Genomic DNA, 17,407 nt, shown 5'->3' with positions numbered 1-17,407 from the left:
CAGCCTCTAAGTGTCTCCTCCAGGACACTCATTAATTACTCTGATGGTTTTAATATATGTCCACAAATCATTCTACAATCTCACATCTTCTCCAAAACTAAGTTTTGAAAATCAAGGAAAGATTGAGGAAGTTTCACTAACTGGAAGAGACTGAGGAGACATAATAACCAAATGTAATTTGGTGTCGTGGATTAGATTCTAGAACAGAAAAAGGACATAGCTGGTAAAATCCAAATAAAGTCCACAGTTTAGTTAATAGTATTGCATCAATGTTATTTCTTAGTTTTAATAAAGTGTCATGGTTATGTGATATGTTAACATTAAGGGAAGCTGAGGGAATGGTATATGAGGATTCTATATTTGCAACTCTTCTGTAAATCTACAAGTTAAATACAGACAATATTAGGTGCAACACAGCACGTGGAACAACTGAATACTCTCTTACATTGCTAGTGGGAATGCAAAATGGTATAGCAAAGCCCTGCTAGAAACAGTTTGGCAGTTTCTTATAAAGTTAAAAATTTTCACATAACCTGGCAATCCCACTATGTTCTTAAAGGCCTTTACACCAAACACGTACATTTACAGCAGCTCTATTCATAATCATCAAAGAATCTTGTGTGGATAAGCAAACTACAGTCCATCCACACAGTGGAATTCTATTCAACAATGGAAAGGAACTAACCACTGACACACACAACTTCGATGAATCCCAAAAGCATTTTGCCAAAGAGTTCCCATCGTGGCTCACTAGTAACAAACCCATCTAGGATCCATAAGGATATGGGCTTGATCCCTGGCCTCACTCAGTGGGTTAAGGATCTGGTGTTGCTGTGGCTTCGGTTGCGAATGGCAGCTGCAGCTCTGATTCGACCCTGGGAACCTTCATATGCCACATGTGCGGCCCTAAAAAGACCAAAAAACAAAAAGCTATTTGCTGAGTGAAAGAAGCCAGTTTCAAAATATTATATATTACTTGACTCCATTTATATTATATAACATTCTTGAAAAGATAAAACTACAGTTAACTGAGAATAGAACAGTGGTTGGGAGGCTGGGTAATATGAGGGAGGTGATGTAACTGTTCTGTGTATTGGTTGTAATGGTGGTTACCCCAATCTCTGCATTAAAATTTACAGAACTGGGAGTTCCCGTTGTGGCGCAGTGGTTAACGAATCCAACTAGGAACCATGAGGTTGCAGGTTCGATCCCTGCCCTTGCTCAGTGGGTTAAGGATCCGGCGTTGCCGTGAGCTGTGGTGTAGGTTGCAGACGCGGCTCGGATCCCGCGTTGCTGTGGCTCTGGTGTAGGCCGGTGGCTACAGCTCCGATTGGACCCCTAGCCTGGGAACTTCCATATGCCGCGGGAGCAGCCCAAGAAATAGCAAAAAGACAAAAAAATAAAATAAAATAAAAAAATTTACAGAACTGTGCACACAAAAGGCGGAAAATCCTATCATATGAAGGGCAAATTTGAAATAGCTAGAGGAAAAAGCCCAAAACTGATATAAGAAATGAAAATCCCGGAGTTCCCATCGTGACTCAGTGGTTAACAAACACTACTAGTAACCATGAGGTTGTGGGTTTGATCCCTGGCCCCGCTCAGCAGGTTAAGAATCCAGCGTTTCTGTGAGCTGTGGTGTAGGTTGCAGATAAGGCTCGGATCCCTCGTTGCTGTGGCAAAGGCCGGCAGTGGCTACACCTCAGGTTAGACCCCTAGCCTGGGAACTTCCGTATGCCGAAGGTACAGCCCTAAAAAGACAAAAAAAAAAAAAAAAAAAAAAATCCTGAATAGTCCCATAACCATTTCCATTTCAATCAGTATGGTAACTGGCTATCAGTTTACCATCTCCATTCTATTCTAATGTCTTCCTACTGCACAGCTTAACATTTCTGTAACACCTTTTTAAAGGTTGAAAACTAAAAATGTTAAGCAAACAAGTACTGAACACATGCCCCCCCTCTTCTGTGTCTTTATACTTTATGTCCTCCAATACAGCTTGTTAGGGGAAACCCTACTCACCCCTCAAGAATCAACAAGTTCTGTACCCACAATGGAGCCTTTCCACACCTCTCCAAAATGAACCAAAGCACTTCCTCTACGGGGCCAAAACACCTCCACATATTCATTACATTATCATACATTTTGTTTACACACTTCTCACTCCCCACTGGATTATTAATTCAAGGACCTGAACCATAATTTATTTCTCTTAGTATATGCCCTGTATTTTTCACATTGCCTAAGCATGTTGATATGTTGCATAAATGTTTGATGAACTGAATATTAAGACAGTAATAGATACTATTTTGGCAAAAATCAAACTTGCTTGCACATGGACCTGCCCCTGTTCAAAAGTGAGAAAAGCAGTGTGGTTGTGTGACAGATATCTGAGCTGCAGCTGATTTTAAAGATGCTCTTCAGTCTTACATATAAATGTTATCACATCCATCACTAACACCAGAGGTAAAATAGTCATACACACTATCACTTCCCAATGAGAGGTGAAGCCAGTCAATGTGTGAAGAGAGATTTCTTTGGAGCCATAAGCTTTTTTATGAGGCCATGTAATTTACCCATGTGATAGAACAGTGCCCAACAATCATTGATAGAGCTACAGAAACAGTTCAGTATTCTATTACTGAAAAAATATGAACCTTGGATTTATAATGAATCATGTGGTTGTAGAAAGAACAAAAATACTGGAGCCACTAAGGCCATATATGGACCTTGGATCTGTCATTTAACATACCTGCTTACAATGAGGAAACTGCGGAACATAAAGATTAATATCCTCGGAGTTCCCATCCTAGCTTTGCAGTAATGAAACTGACTAGTATCAGAACGCACGTTGGATCCCTGGTCTTGCTCAGTGGATTAAGGATCTGGTGTTGCTGTGAGCTGTGGTGTAGGTTGCAGACACCGCTCGGATCCTGCGTTGCTATGGCTATAGCATAGGCAAGTAGCTACAGATTCAACCCCTAGCCTGGGAACTTCCATATGCTGCAGGTACAGCCCTAAAAAGACCAAAAATAAACAAATAAATAAATACAAATTAAAAAAAAAAATTCCTCTACCGTCCCCTCCTTTACTGTCATGGAGGTAGGTTATGCAGGAGACCACCATACTTCCTGCAGGTGATCAGTAAGCAATTACTAATAGGGTGGGTTGTCCTAGACTCGCTAACAACACAAGACAGATTGGAATCAAGGGCAACAATCATTATATGGCTTCCAGTTCTAAAGAAGTTTGAATGCCTATGCTTACACTGCTCCTTGGGATTTATGTTTATCACTTTTAAACCTAACAAGTCCAAGACCTAGATAATACCTTTCCCATTTTACAGAAGGTAAATCTGAGCAATTTTTGCAATGTTAGAGAGAGCGGTGGCAATTTTAAGTATTCTGTCTAGATTTACAGCCTATTCATTCTGCTTTATAGCAAATATATACATCCGACTTGGCTCACACAGTATTTTTTCTTCCAATTTTAAAACAGAAAAGGTCATACAACATCACATCCATCATCTTAAGGTGTACAATTCAATGGTTTTTAGTATTGTTATAATGTGCAACCATCATCACCATGTGATTCCAGAACAGTACCTCCAAAAGAAACCAAATATCCCATATTAGTCATTCCCAATATCATCCCACTCCTTAACAACAACTAATATGCTTTCTGCTCTATGGATTTGCCTATCCTGGATCTTTCATAAAATCAGAATCATACAATATATAACCTTGTGTGTCTGCCTTCTTTCATTTACATGTTTTCAAGATTCATCCATCATATAGCTTTTATAGTAGTTCATTCCTTTTATAGCTGAATCCACTGTAAGGATATACCACATTTTGTTCATCATTCATCAACTGATGGACGTCTGGGTTGTTTCCACTTTACAGTCATTATAAATAATGCTATGAACATTCTTATATAAGTTTTCCACATAGTGGTTTTAAAAAGTGAATTAGCTATTAAGTTGAATTATGTGTTAAAGATTTTCATAACAAATATTTTTAAGTTTGACTTGGTTGCCAACACTAAAAGAAAATTAACCTTCAGTCTCTTTTAAGAAGGAAGGAGAAAAGGTAGGTAGGTCTGTCTTTCCGGTAACAATGATATTGCATTCCTACAGACAAAATCACCTGGATCTGCTGACTGATTATCCAATGGGCTCTAAAACCAACCCACTGGAAGATGCCATAGGTAAACCTGGACAACTCTATACATTTATTTTACTGGCCCAACTCCTGCAGGTATTTCCGTTAGCAATCCCTGCTCTATACTAAATAAATTTATAAATATATAATAAAAAACTACATATTTTTAAAAAGGTAACTGGGGGAAAATATGGTCAAAGAAAATGTTTGGCATTATCAGATGCAACAGCAAGCACATTTAAGCTCTCAATTTAGGACCATTTACTCCTTGATTTAGTTCCCATAACTAGTCCAATTAGGACTTAAAACAAAACCTTGGAGTAGCACGCAATATGCTTTTTGCCAATTAAACACAGAACTTTGGAGTTCCTGTTGTGGCACAGTGGATTAAGAATCCTACTGTAGCAGCTTGGGTTGCTGTGGAGGTGGGCATTCAATCCCTGGCCCAGGAAACTTTGATGTGACACAGGGCAGCCATAAAATAAACCTAAAACTTTTTACAAAATTAAAAAAAAAGAAACATGGGACTAAAGATTTATAGAAAAGATCTTATGGTCAAGACCCCTCCTCTGGGAGTTTCTGCTCTGCCACAGCTGCAGTGTAGGTCAAAACTGGCTCAGATCTGACCCCTGGCCCAGGAACTCCATATGCTGCAGGGCAGCCAGAAAAAAAAAAAAAAAAAAAAAGACCCCTCTTCTGTACTCCAATAGCACACTTTGCTTACCTCTTCCATCTAGTACCATCAAAGTACTGTTTACACGTCTGTCTCGTTAGCTAAATAAAGCTCCAAGAGCAGAGAATAATGCCTTTGTATTCTTAGAAGTCTACCATAGAAGCTGATAGGTAGAAAATGGTTCAAAATATTTGTTGAAAGAATACTGTGACAAATGATAAATCATACAAATGTTACTATATTAAAAAATAATAAAAAGGGGAAAGAAATTTTTTGGACTACACAAATTATTTCAAAATTGAGTTCATCAATAAGATGAGAGGTCCATGAACTCTCTAAAAGCAAGCAGACACAAGTGGCATGTGCAGGTATATGTTTTGAAGAAAAGTTCTGCAGCTTTCATTACAGGCTGGGAGGAAATTTGTAAACTGCAGAATTAAGAACCACTGAATTAGACAAAAGGAAAGGTACATTTTAAACATTGTAAAATATCAATTTTAAAAGGTGAAGTTGAGTTCCTGCTGTGGTGCAATGGGATAGGTGGCATCTTGGGAATGCTGGGATGAAGGTTCGATTCCGGGCCAGCAGAGCGGGTTAAGGATCTGGTGTTGCTGCAGTTGCTGCGTAGGTTGCAACTATTGCTAGGATCTGATCCCCGGCCCAGGGAACTCCATATGCCATGGGGTGGCCAGAAAATAAAAAATAAAAGGTTGACTTGATAATTTACTTAAATATTAAACAATTCAATTTCTCAAGTATATCCCATCCTTTTCTGAAGGAAGAGAGGAAGACAGTGTATCCTAGGCTTCAATTTATGTTCCAGCATAAGACCCATGCTTGATGAATGATTAACAAATTGTCAGCTTCAGAAAAGATACAGTGGCATTCAGAGTCAGTTGGGTGAGGACACTAGTTTTAAACAAGAACTTCAATTCTGCTTCACATTACTGCTTTAAAAAACAACTTGAGGAGTTCCCGTCGTGGCGCAGTAGTTAACGAATCCGACTAGGAACCATAAGGTTGCGGGTTCGGTCCCTGCCCTTGCTCAGTGGGTTAAGATCCGGCGTTGCCGTGAGCTGTGGTGTAGGTTGCAGACGCAGCTCGGATCCCGCATTGCTGTGGCTCTGGCGTAGGCCAGCGGCTACAGCTCCTATTAGACTCCTAGCCTGGGAACCTTCATGTGCCGCAGGAGCGGCCCAAGAAATAGCAAAAAAAGACAAAAAAACAAACAAACAAACAAAAAAAAACAACTTGAATTTCTTTACAAGTGTCCAAACTTTAATCATTTAGAGCCTGACATTCTAAAGTGTATTCCTTTAATTATATGTGGAAAGAGAATTACGTGGGGGTATGAGAGATACTTTTAAAATGGCCTTTCCTAAACTTAAAGCCAAGACTTTTCTTTTTTCAGCTGCACCCGTGGCACATGGAAGTTCCTAGGTCAGGGATCAAATCCGAGCCACAGCTGTGACTTACACCAGTTTCAGCAATGCTGGATCCTTAACCTACCACGATGAACCTGTGCTGCCAGAGACAATGATGGCTCACTAACCTACTGCCACAGCAGGAACTTCAAAGCCAAGACTATTTGAGATAGGCAGCCTCTTGAATCTTAAAACTGTTAAAATACTCAATTACTGCATTTTCTAATTTAGTGCTTACAGCCTTTTAAAAAGTCAAAATACAGGAGTTCCCGTCGTGGCGCAGTGGTTAACGAATCCGACTAGGAACCATGAGGTTGCGGGTTCAGTCCCTGCCCCTTGCTCAGTGGGTTAAGGATCCGGCGTTGCCGTGAGCTGTGGTGTAGGTCGCAGACACGGCTCGGATCCCGAGTTGCTGTGGCTCTGGCGTAGGCCGGTGGCTACAGCTCCGATTCAACCCCTAGCCTGGGAACCTCCATATGCCGCGGGAGCGGCCCAAGAAATAGCAACAACAACAACAACAACAAAAAAAGACAAAAGACAAAAAAATAAAATAAAAATAAAAAATAAAATAAAATAAAAAGTCAAAATACAAAGAGAAATAATATTTATAGACAGACTGGGATAAATGATCAAGACTTTCAGACCTGAGGTCACTGGTTTGGAGGCCCTACACCCCTGCACGAATGGCCAAAAGGCTGAGGGGACAAGCATCTCAGCCTGTTATTCTCCCTGAAAGAGTTCACTGGCTGAAAAGCTGATTTAATTAACCTACAGATCATGAGCTGAAAAGTCAAAACCCATGCAGGGGGCTGAGAAAACTATTTCATAACTCCCCTTTATTTCAAGAGATGTGCGGGGAGTTTTCGTCGTGGCTCAGTGGTAAGGGGGGGGGTTTGATCCCTGGCTTCGCTCAGTGGGTTAAGATCCAGCACTGCTGCGAGCTATGGTGTAGGTTGCAGATGTGGCTCGGATCCTTTGTTGCTGTGGCGTAGGCCTGCTGTTGTGGCTCTGATTCAATCCCTAGCCTGGGAACTCCCATATGTTGTGGGTGCAGCCCTAAAAAGCAAAAAAGAGAGAGAGAGAGATATGTGATCACCTCTTGCAGCTTTCAAGCATAGTCCACTGTATACCATCATTTCTCCTAGGAGATCATCTATTTGGAGGCTACTGGCACAAAAAAACCTATCAAACTATTGTCATATTAAGTAATGGTGTATTTATTTTTTTTAATTGGGGAAGAATACACAGGTCAAAAAGGTTAACAAATAGCTCCTTGAGTTTCCCATTCCTACTCCAATCCTCAAATCCTAAGACTCCAAATGCATACTGAATAAGTGAGAAAACTACCTGATCCAGTAAAGGGTCTAAATTCAGAACATAAATATTCACAATAACACCTGATAACTCATGAATTCATCAAGTTACTAATTGCGTAAACTTGCAGGATTTTCAAGACATTATAATCCTAATGTATCACATTGAACCTTTTTTTAGTCCCATCTATAAAATTTAAAAGATTCTTGTTTAAAGGCTATACACTCAAGCATTTCAACACAATAAACCAGCAAGTATGGAATAACAAAAATTATCAGCAATTGGGCCCTCTGTGTGAATTTTATTTCTCCACCTTAAAGCAAGAAAAGGAATCAAAGTGTCAGTGTTACATAAATAACATAGCAACAGTGGGAGGTCTTCCAATTAAGGGAAGTATTATAAGAATACCCAGGCATGGAAAAGAAGGTGAAAAAGAATACTTACATACACACACACATATATTTATATATATATATATATATTTATATATATATATATATACACACATATATGAATCACTTTGCTATACACCTGAAACACTGTAAATCACCTACACTTGAATAAAAACAACCCCCCCCCCAAAAAACCCCAAGTAGTTTGATTTGTAGTAACATAGTTCTCCCTCAAACACCTGACAGAAGTTTGAAGTACAGTACTGTCTCCAACATAAACTATAATAAAAGACGGACAAAGAGGTTATCATCTACGTATCTTTTTACCGGGCAACACAAGCGAAACAAAGTCACAATCTAAAACTTTATCCCTGGCCACACCCTTGTGGAACCAAAAGACAGAAACACTATTTCTCCAATTCTGCACACTGATTCGACAACAGCCTACCATAAATACTACAATGAGATGTGTTGCTTTAAATTTGGAGGCAAGGTGGGGGGTGAGGGATGTGAGTTCATTATTCTCTTATCTGAATAGACTGGCCATGAGGCCACAGTGGTATACAAAATCATGTTTGAAAAGATGGAAGAACAGCTCCCAAGGAAGATGGCTATTTGTATAAATTCTGTAGAGAGTCATAAATACATAGTGTTGTAAGGTACTGATCCTGCTCTGCCTAAGGAGTGTATGATTTAAGAATACAGAGTAAAAAAGTGGATTACCTGAGAGAGCAGGACACGAGATATGTTAATGCAGGAAAAAGTTCTCCGAACATATTCCTAACACACAATACACAAAGCAATCCCCAAACTGTGATCAAATAACCACTGGGAATAAGACCTCTGATCCCAGGTTCACAAGTCCGTAGGTGAACAAACCTTGAACTTTCCCCAGGTCTGAGATGGGACTGTTTATTTTTTATCTAGATGCAAGAGAACCCCAGATCCCTCAAGACTAGATAACCACTCTGGCAATGCACACTGTAGATGAGTAACTGAGGCAATCTACACGGGCATGAGTTATATACTGACGCACCCTAAGCAGCAGCAATTCAGTACCTCACCCACATAGCAGGCCACACCAGAAACAGGAAGTACAGATCAAAAGGCCTCATTAAAAAATAAGAACCTCTGGAGCTCCCCCAGTGTTGTCACCGCTTTGGTACAGGTTCGATCCCTGGCTCAGGAACTTCCACATGCCATGGACTAGGCCAAAACCAAAAACAATACAGTACAAGAACTCCTGTAAGCAGAAAATGAAAATCACTTTTCATTTCTGGCAGCACTACCAATGAACACACTGTCTGACAGGGAAGGGCATATGGAAGTTCTCAGGCTAGGGGTTGAATCTGAGTTGTGGCTGCCAGCCTTCAGCACAGCCACAGCAATGCAAGATCCCAGCCACATTTGCAACCTACACCACAGCTCACAGCAACATTGGATCTTTAACCCACAGAGCAAGGCCAGGGATCAAACCTGCATCCTCATGGATACTAGTCAGGTTTGTTACCACTGAGCCACAATGGGAACGCCCCTGACCCTTATTTTAAAGATGAAGAAACAGAAGCCTAATGAGTAAGTTGCCCAAGGTAGTAGTTATTCTAATTGAAGAGAGGACAAAATCCAGGCTTGAGAGAGGTTAAGTAATCTTCCACAAACTTGGTCGGTCTCACTCCAAAGCTGGAGTTCTTTCCAACTACCCTGCTGCCTCCTTCCTTGCTGCCTCCTTCCTTCAAACCCCTCCCTGCGCCCCCAATCTCAGTTAAATAATTCCATTAAGAATGAGAATTCTCAACCCACTACCCACAAAATTTCTGCAGCTCTTTCAGAAACTATAAGATACAAAGCCAATGTACATCTTCATAAGAAAACACCCCAGAAAGCTACTAAGTTGTGGAATGATATATACATTATTACAAAATGTCACTCAATTTTAAGTTTGAGGTCAGGGCTAGAGATCCTTAGCACCTACCTGAAATATAGCTGGCACTCAGGGTTTGTTGAGAAAGAGTAACATTGTATGACTGGTTATAAATTCCAAATGGCTATTTTGTACTTTCTGACATGATATATCTTTAGGAAAATAATTTTCTTATTCTATTTCCTTTTTCTTTTTTGGCTGCACCCATATGAAAGTTCCCGGGCCAGAGATCAAATCCAACCTGTAGCTGTGACCTACACCATAGCTGGAGCAATGCCGATCCTTAACCTGGTACACCACAGCAGGAACTCCTACCCATTCATTTTTAACAAGGTTGCTTTCTTAAAATTTATAGAATATTAATGGGATAGCTAAATTGAGAAATGCCCATTAGTCATCAACTTCAGAAAAATTTCAAGTGTTCACCTTTCCAAGCAGATTAGAATGTTTCAGCTAATAAAAACCTGTCAGAAAAATCCACAAGACCAGAAAGTGTAAAAAGAAAAAAGTGGCCAATATAAAGGTATTTAAGATGTTACACATAAAATTATAAAACATTATTCTATGTGTCCCTGGTATTTAACCCTAAAACCCTCACTTCAGATAACACAATACTTTCCATGCAAGAAAACACTATCAACGTTAATGCAAAAAAAAAAAAAGCTTGCCCACCACAGTAACTGTTGCCAAGTAGGTTTCTTAAATCCAAGGCTGAAAGACACACAATTTGTAAAAATGAGCGACCCATCGCTCTTAGCATGATACCATGAATTCTTTCACACTAAACTTTTAGACTCAATCCTTGATTTCTACAACGTTAAGGAAAAAAAGTTTGCTCAACAAATAGGACAGCTAGAGTTCCCGTTGTGGCTCAGTGATTTAATAAATCTGACTAGGAACCATGAAGTTGTGGGTTCGATCCCTGGCCTCACTCAGTGGGTTGAGGATCCAGCATTGCCGTGAGCTGTGGTGTAGGCCAGCAGCTACAGCTCCGACTGGATGCCTAGCCTGGGAACCTCCATGTGCCGTGGGAGCGGCCCTAGAAAAGGCAAAAAAAAAAAAAAAAAAAAAGACAAAAAACAAACAAAAAACAAATAGGACAGCTGGAATCTACCCTGCAGCATACCAAGTACTTAAGAAAAACTACCAATGATCTATAAAGAGATGTAAATATACCCTTTATTACAACAACACGAGTTCCTTTTTTTAATAATCCTAAAGAAATTTCATCTAAAAAGTTAGCCAGCCTAGATTTCTATTAAGAAATAACTCATATTATAGTACCACTTCTGAAATTATCCATTTTAGGAGCCCAAAGAAAGTTAGGTGTACGAACACACTAATACTCTTGCTTAACAATCTACCCCTAAGTCACCCAATGAATTGTGATAGATCAAGGATCAAATCTGGTTTCTCATTTTAAATCAAATATCACAAACATTACCTTAAAATGCTAAGTCCCTACCTAATCCAACGCCAAATTATATTCTTAGTTTTTGAACTTGTGCAAACTGTACTGTAAAATTTATGCAAAAGCTGTCACACAATTGTCCAAACAATTATCATAAATGTTCTAACAGTCAGCATCTTTTGGGCATTTACTGTGTTAGGTACTATACTAAATGTGTTGCATGCATTATCTTGATCAATTCTCACAATGATCCCATAAGGAAACAGGCACAAAGAGATCCAGAAGAAGGACAAGCCAGTGGTACACAGGGAATATAGTTCAGAAGCCATGAAACTCCTTTGCCTGGACCAGAATTCTAGGCCAGCTGTAGGGCTGAGATACTTGGTTTAGTCGCCCAAGCTTCATGTGGCCCAATTTCCTTTAATCTAAACCTAAAAGTCAAACAGCTAATCATACCCTGAATGCTCTCATTTTGTAATCATCTTTCTATTCAGGTAACTAATTCAAAAAGAAACTGATTTTTTCTATCCTCTGAAGTTCCTCTTACTGAAGTTTAGAGTCCACATTTTATTAATCTAATCAATAGCATGTTGATCAACAACAGCAACAAACCTTTCTTAAAAGCTAGAACTCCATTCTGCAATTTTAATGACCAAATCTCATTTTTTTTAACTGTACTGGCTTAAAAAAAATTGAGATATAGTTAATCTATAACGTTGTAATAATTTAGGAGTAGAGCAAAATCATTTAGTTTTAGATCTATATCTATACATACATCCAAATCTTATTCTTTTTTTTTTTTTTTTGTCTATCTTTTTTTGTTATTTCTTTGGGCTGCTCCCACGGCATATGGAGGTTCCCAGGCTAGGGGTCTAATCAGAGCTGTAGCCACCGGCCTACGCCAGAGCCACAGCAACGAGGGATCTGAGCCGCGTCTGCAACCTACACCACAGCTCACGGCAACGCCGGATCCTTAACCCACTGAGCAAGGGCAGGGACCGAACCCGCAACCTCATGGTTCCTAGTCGGATTCGTTAACCACTGCGCCACGACGGGAACTCCCCCAAATCTTATTCTTAACCTCAAATAACGACAGGGAGAAAAGACCTTGCGACAATTTTGGGTTGGATGGGAGGCAGGAAAAAACGGATTACAGCATATAGGTGGTTATCAGTTCATAAAAAATAATCAGTCATGGGAGTTCTCATTGTGGCTCAGTGGTTAACGAACCTGACTAGTGTTGGTGAGGACTCGAGTTCGATCCCTGGCCTCGTTCAGTGGGTTGAGGATCCGGTGTTGGCGTGAGCTGTGGTGTAGGTTGCAGATGCAGCTCGGATCCTGCTTTGCTGTGGCTGTGCCATAGGCCAGCAGCTATAGCTCCAATGCCACCCATAGCCTGGGAACCTCCATATGCTGTGGGTGTGGCCCTAAAAACACCAAAACAAACAAACAAAAAAACCCCCAAAACAAAAACCCAACAGTCATTTCCATCTCTTCTAAAAAAATAGGAAGTCTTTAAAGCACTGTCATATAACTCAATGTTCTATTCACCCAAGAAAAATGAATGGTCCAAGATGTTTATTACAGGCATGCAAGAATCATCAATTTACAGTAATTCTACCAAAGTGGCCTAGAGCTCTAGAACATACATTTTACCAAGCTGGTCATCTAGCTTGGATGCATCTAATGACAGTAGTAAAAGAATGATTAAACATTTAAGAAGAATCCTAGGTTCCACTCAACATCATTATTCTGTGAAGTCTTCCAGGACCAAATCACTTTATAGAAGACTCTTTGTTGCCTTTATTCTCTAGAAAATAATCCCCCCAAAATTCTTAAATAAAAAATCTGTAAAACCCCTTTAATTAGTTTTCTATTATTGCAATAACAAACTACATAAAACAACATAATTTATTATCTCACGGCTGATATAGGTCAGAGGTGAGGTAGGCTCGGCTGGATCCTCTGCTAAAATCAAGGTGTCTGCAGGGCTGTCTGTGATCCTTGGTAAAAACTGGGGGTGGGGTTGAGGGAATCTGCTTTCAAGCTCATTTAGATCATTGGCTGAATGTGGTTCCTTGTGGATATAAGACTAAGGTCCCTATTTCCTTGCCAGCTGTCAGCTGGGGCTGCCTGCATTCCTTCTTGTGCCATGCGGTCCTTTCCAGTAATGGCAGGTTAAGTCCCTCTCATGCTTCAAATCTCTCTAACTCCAGCTGGATAAAGTTTTCTGCTTTTATGTGAATAGACTAAACCTATACAGAAAATCCAGAATAACCTTCCTATCTCAGGATCCTTAAATCACAGTTACATATCTGCAAAGTCCCCTTTGCCACAAAACAGTAACAAATTCAGATTGCAGAGGTTATAGCAGACATTTGTGTTGGGAGGGCCTCAATTCGAAACTCCCAAATCTCACCATCTAAATCTAATATGGCTAAAGCTCTGGGTATAATACAATAGGTGCAACTCCTGGGGCTCAAGTCCTAAAAACAAAAACAAAACAAACAAACAAAACAATTTATCTGCTCCCAACATACAATGATGAGACAGGGAAAAAGTTATTCCAGTTCCAACAGGGAAAATTAAGAGAAAGCAGATCCACCAATCCAAAGAAGTTTCAAAACCTGGGTAAACTCCATTCCATTTCAAAGCCAGGGAAAACTCTTCTGGGGCCTTCAGCTCCATCTCTCCAGGCTCTTGGTTCCACCCAGAATCACTCTTATTTTTTCATTAACATCTGAGTAGTTTCACCAGCCTTCTTCCTACCAGTAAAATTGGCGGGCGGGATGTGACAGCTCTCTTTAACTTCCTACTCTTTTTCAATTCCAGCTGGCATTGTTTCTGCTAATATAAAATGCTCAAGGAGTTCCCTTGTGACATAGCAGGTCAAGGACCTGGCATTGTCACTGCAATGGTTTGGGTTGCTACTATGGTGCAGGCTTGTCCATGGCTCAGAAACTTCCACATGCCATGGGTGTGGCAAAAAAAAAGAAAAGAAAAGGAAAAAAAAAAGCTCAAGAATCTAGCAGCTTTACATGAATTTGCTCGAATTTGTTGGTTTACATGAAATGAGGTCACTGTTAAGACTCACACCCACAAATAAACGAGGCTGTACCTTCAATACTTTGCTTGGAAATCTCAGCTAGATATCCAGGTCCATCACTTGTAAGTTTACTTTTCCACATGACCACAGGACACAATTCTAAGCTTATCTGCCACCATGTAACAAAGATTCTCTTTCCTCCTTTCCAATGCACACCTCATTTCCACCTGAGCCCCCACTACTACTATCAATCTGTTGTAGGCCTTTTCTATTTTGCTCCTCAAAAATGTGTTGGCCTCTTCTGCCACTTCCACATTTTTAGGTAACAGTACCCCACTCCTGGTACCAAAATCTATACTAGTGTTCTATTGCTGCCATAACAAAACCACAAACATAGTGGCTTAAAACAATAGAAATTTATTATCTCACAGTTTCTGTAGGTCAGAAGTTTGGTGGGCTTCTGCTTAGGGTCTCACAAGGCCAAAATCAAGGTGTTTTCCTTGCTGGACACTGAGGAAGAATCCACTTTCAAGCTCATTCAGGTTGTTGGTCAAATTCAGTTCCTCTTGGTTGTAGGACTGAGGTCTTCATTTCCTTGCTGGCTGTCAGCCGGGGCTGGTCTTTGTTACTAGAGGCTCCCCGCATTCCTTCTCATGCTTTCCATGTGGCCCCCTCTAGCAACAGCAAATGGAGTCCCTCTCATGATTCGATTCTCTCTGATTTCCCCTTCTGCCCCAACTCTCTGACTCCCAGCTGGAGAAAGTTCTCTGCTTTTAAGAGTTCATGTGATTAGACTGGGCCTACCCACAAATCCAGGATAATCTTCCTATTTTAAGATGCTTAACCCTAATTACATCTGCAAAGCCCCTTTTACTACCTAACATATTTACAGATTCTGGGAATTAGAGTTTGGATATCTTGGGTGGTGGTGGTCATTCTGCCTACTACAAAACCAAACCCTAAGTTTTAAGGCTTTAAACTCAGTTCCCAAAGAAAATCTCTCCTTTATCCAAAAGAGAATGTGAAGTGAAGGGGTATGTTCAGAGATAGAGACAATGGTAAAATCAAGGACTCACCCTGGAAGAGAGTGACTAGGCAACAAGAGAACTAAAAATACACTGAAAAAAAGAAGCTGCTACTTGTTTCATCCCCAATAGCAAGGCAATTAACCCATTAGGCAGAAACTAACCTACTGCTCCCCCTTAAATGTGTGATACTCTTCTCTATCGTATTCCATGATACACCTAGCCATGTTTGGTTTTTGTTTTTAAACAAATGTTACCCCAGGGTGACCTAATTTTGTAGTCAGCTGATCAACCAATCTATGCAAACTTCAAATATTTTTATTCTTTCAAGTCATACACCCTTCCCCAGTAGCAAAAGAAAGTCAAGTATTTCAGTCACAGGGGGGAAAAACCTGCCTATGTAAAACTGCAGGTAAACTTTTAAAAATGACAATGAGGAAGAACTAGTGTTGGTCTTGGTCTTTCAGCCCAAGGTCCACCAAGCCAGTTAAGCCAAGTGACTTACAACAAAAGAAAAACACTGCAACAACTACAAATATAATACTCTGAAGGCTTGCCTGTAAGATTACTGACCATAAATTTTACCTAGAATTGAGGAACCTCAAATATACCATTTAGTTCCTTTAATAAAAGTGAGCACTTACCACCTGCAGGGCACTGTGGTAAGCACTTGACACAAATTATCTTATTTATTCCTCATCATAAACTTATCATCTAGGAAATATCATCACCCCCATTTTACAGATAGGAAAACTGAGGCTTACAGCTAAGTAGCAGTGGCACTTATATTTGAGAATCTAGATATTTACTGCCACTCCTTAGATGGAATGGGGTCTTCCAACTCTTAGAAAAATCTTCCTTTTCTAGCTTTCTTCTCATTTTCTCTCTCCAAGACCCCTTCTCATAAAATTTAGCAGTTGAAAGTTAATCAAGTCTTCCCTAATTTGCCACCTCTTTTCCAAAACTCTTGCCTTCCCACAAGAGCGATAGCCAAGAAACCACTTCTCCTGACCCTGACTTTGCTTCCCCAAAAACAAACTACATAAGCTCCACCCATGACCTGCCAAGGCTAGAAATGTTCCAATGCTGCAAAAACAAAAAACAAAAAAAACGAAACAACCCCCCCCACAACAACCGAAAAACAAAAACAAAATTAAAGTCCTACTCTTCAAAAGGTCACAAACTAACATGTATACTCTCAGTCAACCTTTCATTCGAAATACCTCTCCTCTTCCACCAAGCTCCCAACTAACCCTTAACTTCATTCAACTCTACCCGTTCTGCCCCACTACGTGGTTCCCTTCCCCTTTATCCCCAGTGACCTCGCCCCGGGTCCCTCCACCTTGCACTCTAGTGTGCAGGTGGGAAGCCCAGCCTTGCCCAGAGGGACCTTAGTAGGCCCTCACTCCAGCTGCTGTGCTCCGCGAGAGGGCCCACCCCAGCCTACACAGCCGGCACCACTCCCCTAGGCACCCTCCTCCAGCATCCCCCCTGCGGCCCCACCCCTCAAGCTCCCTTCCCCCTCTGGCGACCCCCTCCTCCAAGTTGCCCCCTAGTCTCCGCCCCGACCCAGCCCTCTCCCCAGCAATAAGCCGGACTCTCGAGAGCCAGTTCCCACCCTCACATCAGCCTCTGCCCCCCAGCCTCACTCCCCGCCCTAGGGGATGGCCCCAGGCCTCCCCGATGGGCTGCAGGGGCCCCGGCTGGTGTGTGTGTAGAGGGGGGGGCAGGGGAAGGCGAAGGGCCGCTCGGGAGTCCGCTGGAAGCGTGAGAGGCGGCCGCGCCCCACTGCCCCATCCTGGGCCCAACCCCACTCCACAACGACCTCGCCTGGCGACTCCCACGGTACCTGTGGTGGAAGCGGCAGCGGTGGCGGCCGCACTCCCCTCTCCTCACACAGACAATATGGCGGCGGCGGAGGAGGAGACACACGGCTCGGCCGCCAGCCGCAGGGCCCAGAGCGAGGCTGCAGCCGCCGCTGCCGGAAGCGGAAACCCCCTCGGACCGGGAGGCGGGGCGGGACCGCTTCCGACTCCGC

General features: G+C 41.4%; 1 protein-coding gene across 3 annotated transcripts in view; it reads right to left on the bottom strand.

Moving 5' to 3' along the window:
- Positions 1 to 17,380, bottom strand: part of CSNK2A1 (casein kinase 2 alpha 1) — a 55,108-nt gene extending 37,728 nt beyond the window's left edge. The window contains exons 1-2 of one of the 3 annotated variants that reach the window (XM_005672820.3): positions 17,219 to 17,369; positions 14,774 to 15,018 (exon numbers count right to left, since the gene is read on the bottom strand). The gene's annotated coding sequence lies outside the window, so the exon portion shown is untranslated. Of the gene's footprint in view, positions 1 to 8,689; positions 8,757 to 14,773; positions 15,019 to 17,218 lie in introns of those variants that run through there. The other 2 variants (XM_003134359.5, XM_021078192.1) reach the window with 2 other exon arrangements.

This window comes from Sus scrofa, chromosome 17 (genome assembly GCF_000003025.6).
Source record: "Sus scrofa isolate TJ Tabasco breed Duroc chromosome 17, Sscrofa11.1, whole genome shotgun sequence".
Taxonomy (NCBI): Eukaryota; Metazoa; Chordata; class Mammalia; order Artiodactyla; family Suidae; genus Sus; species Sus scrofa.
This window is presented reverse-complemented; position numbering and strand designations above follow the sequence as displayed.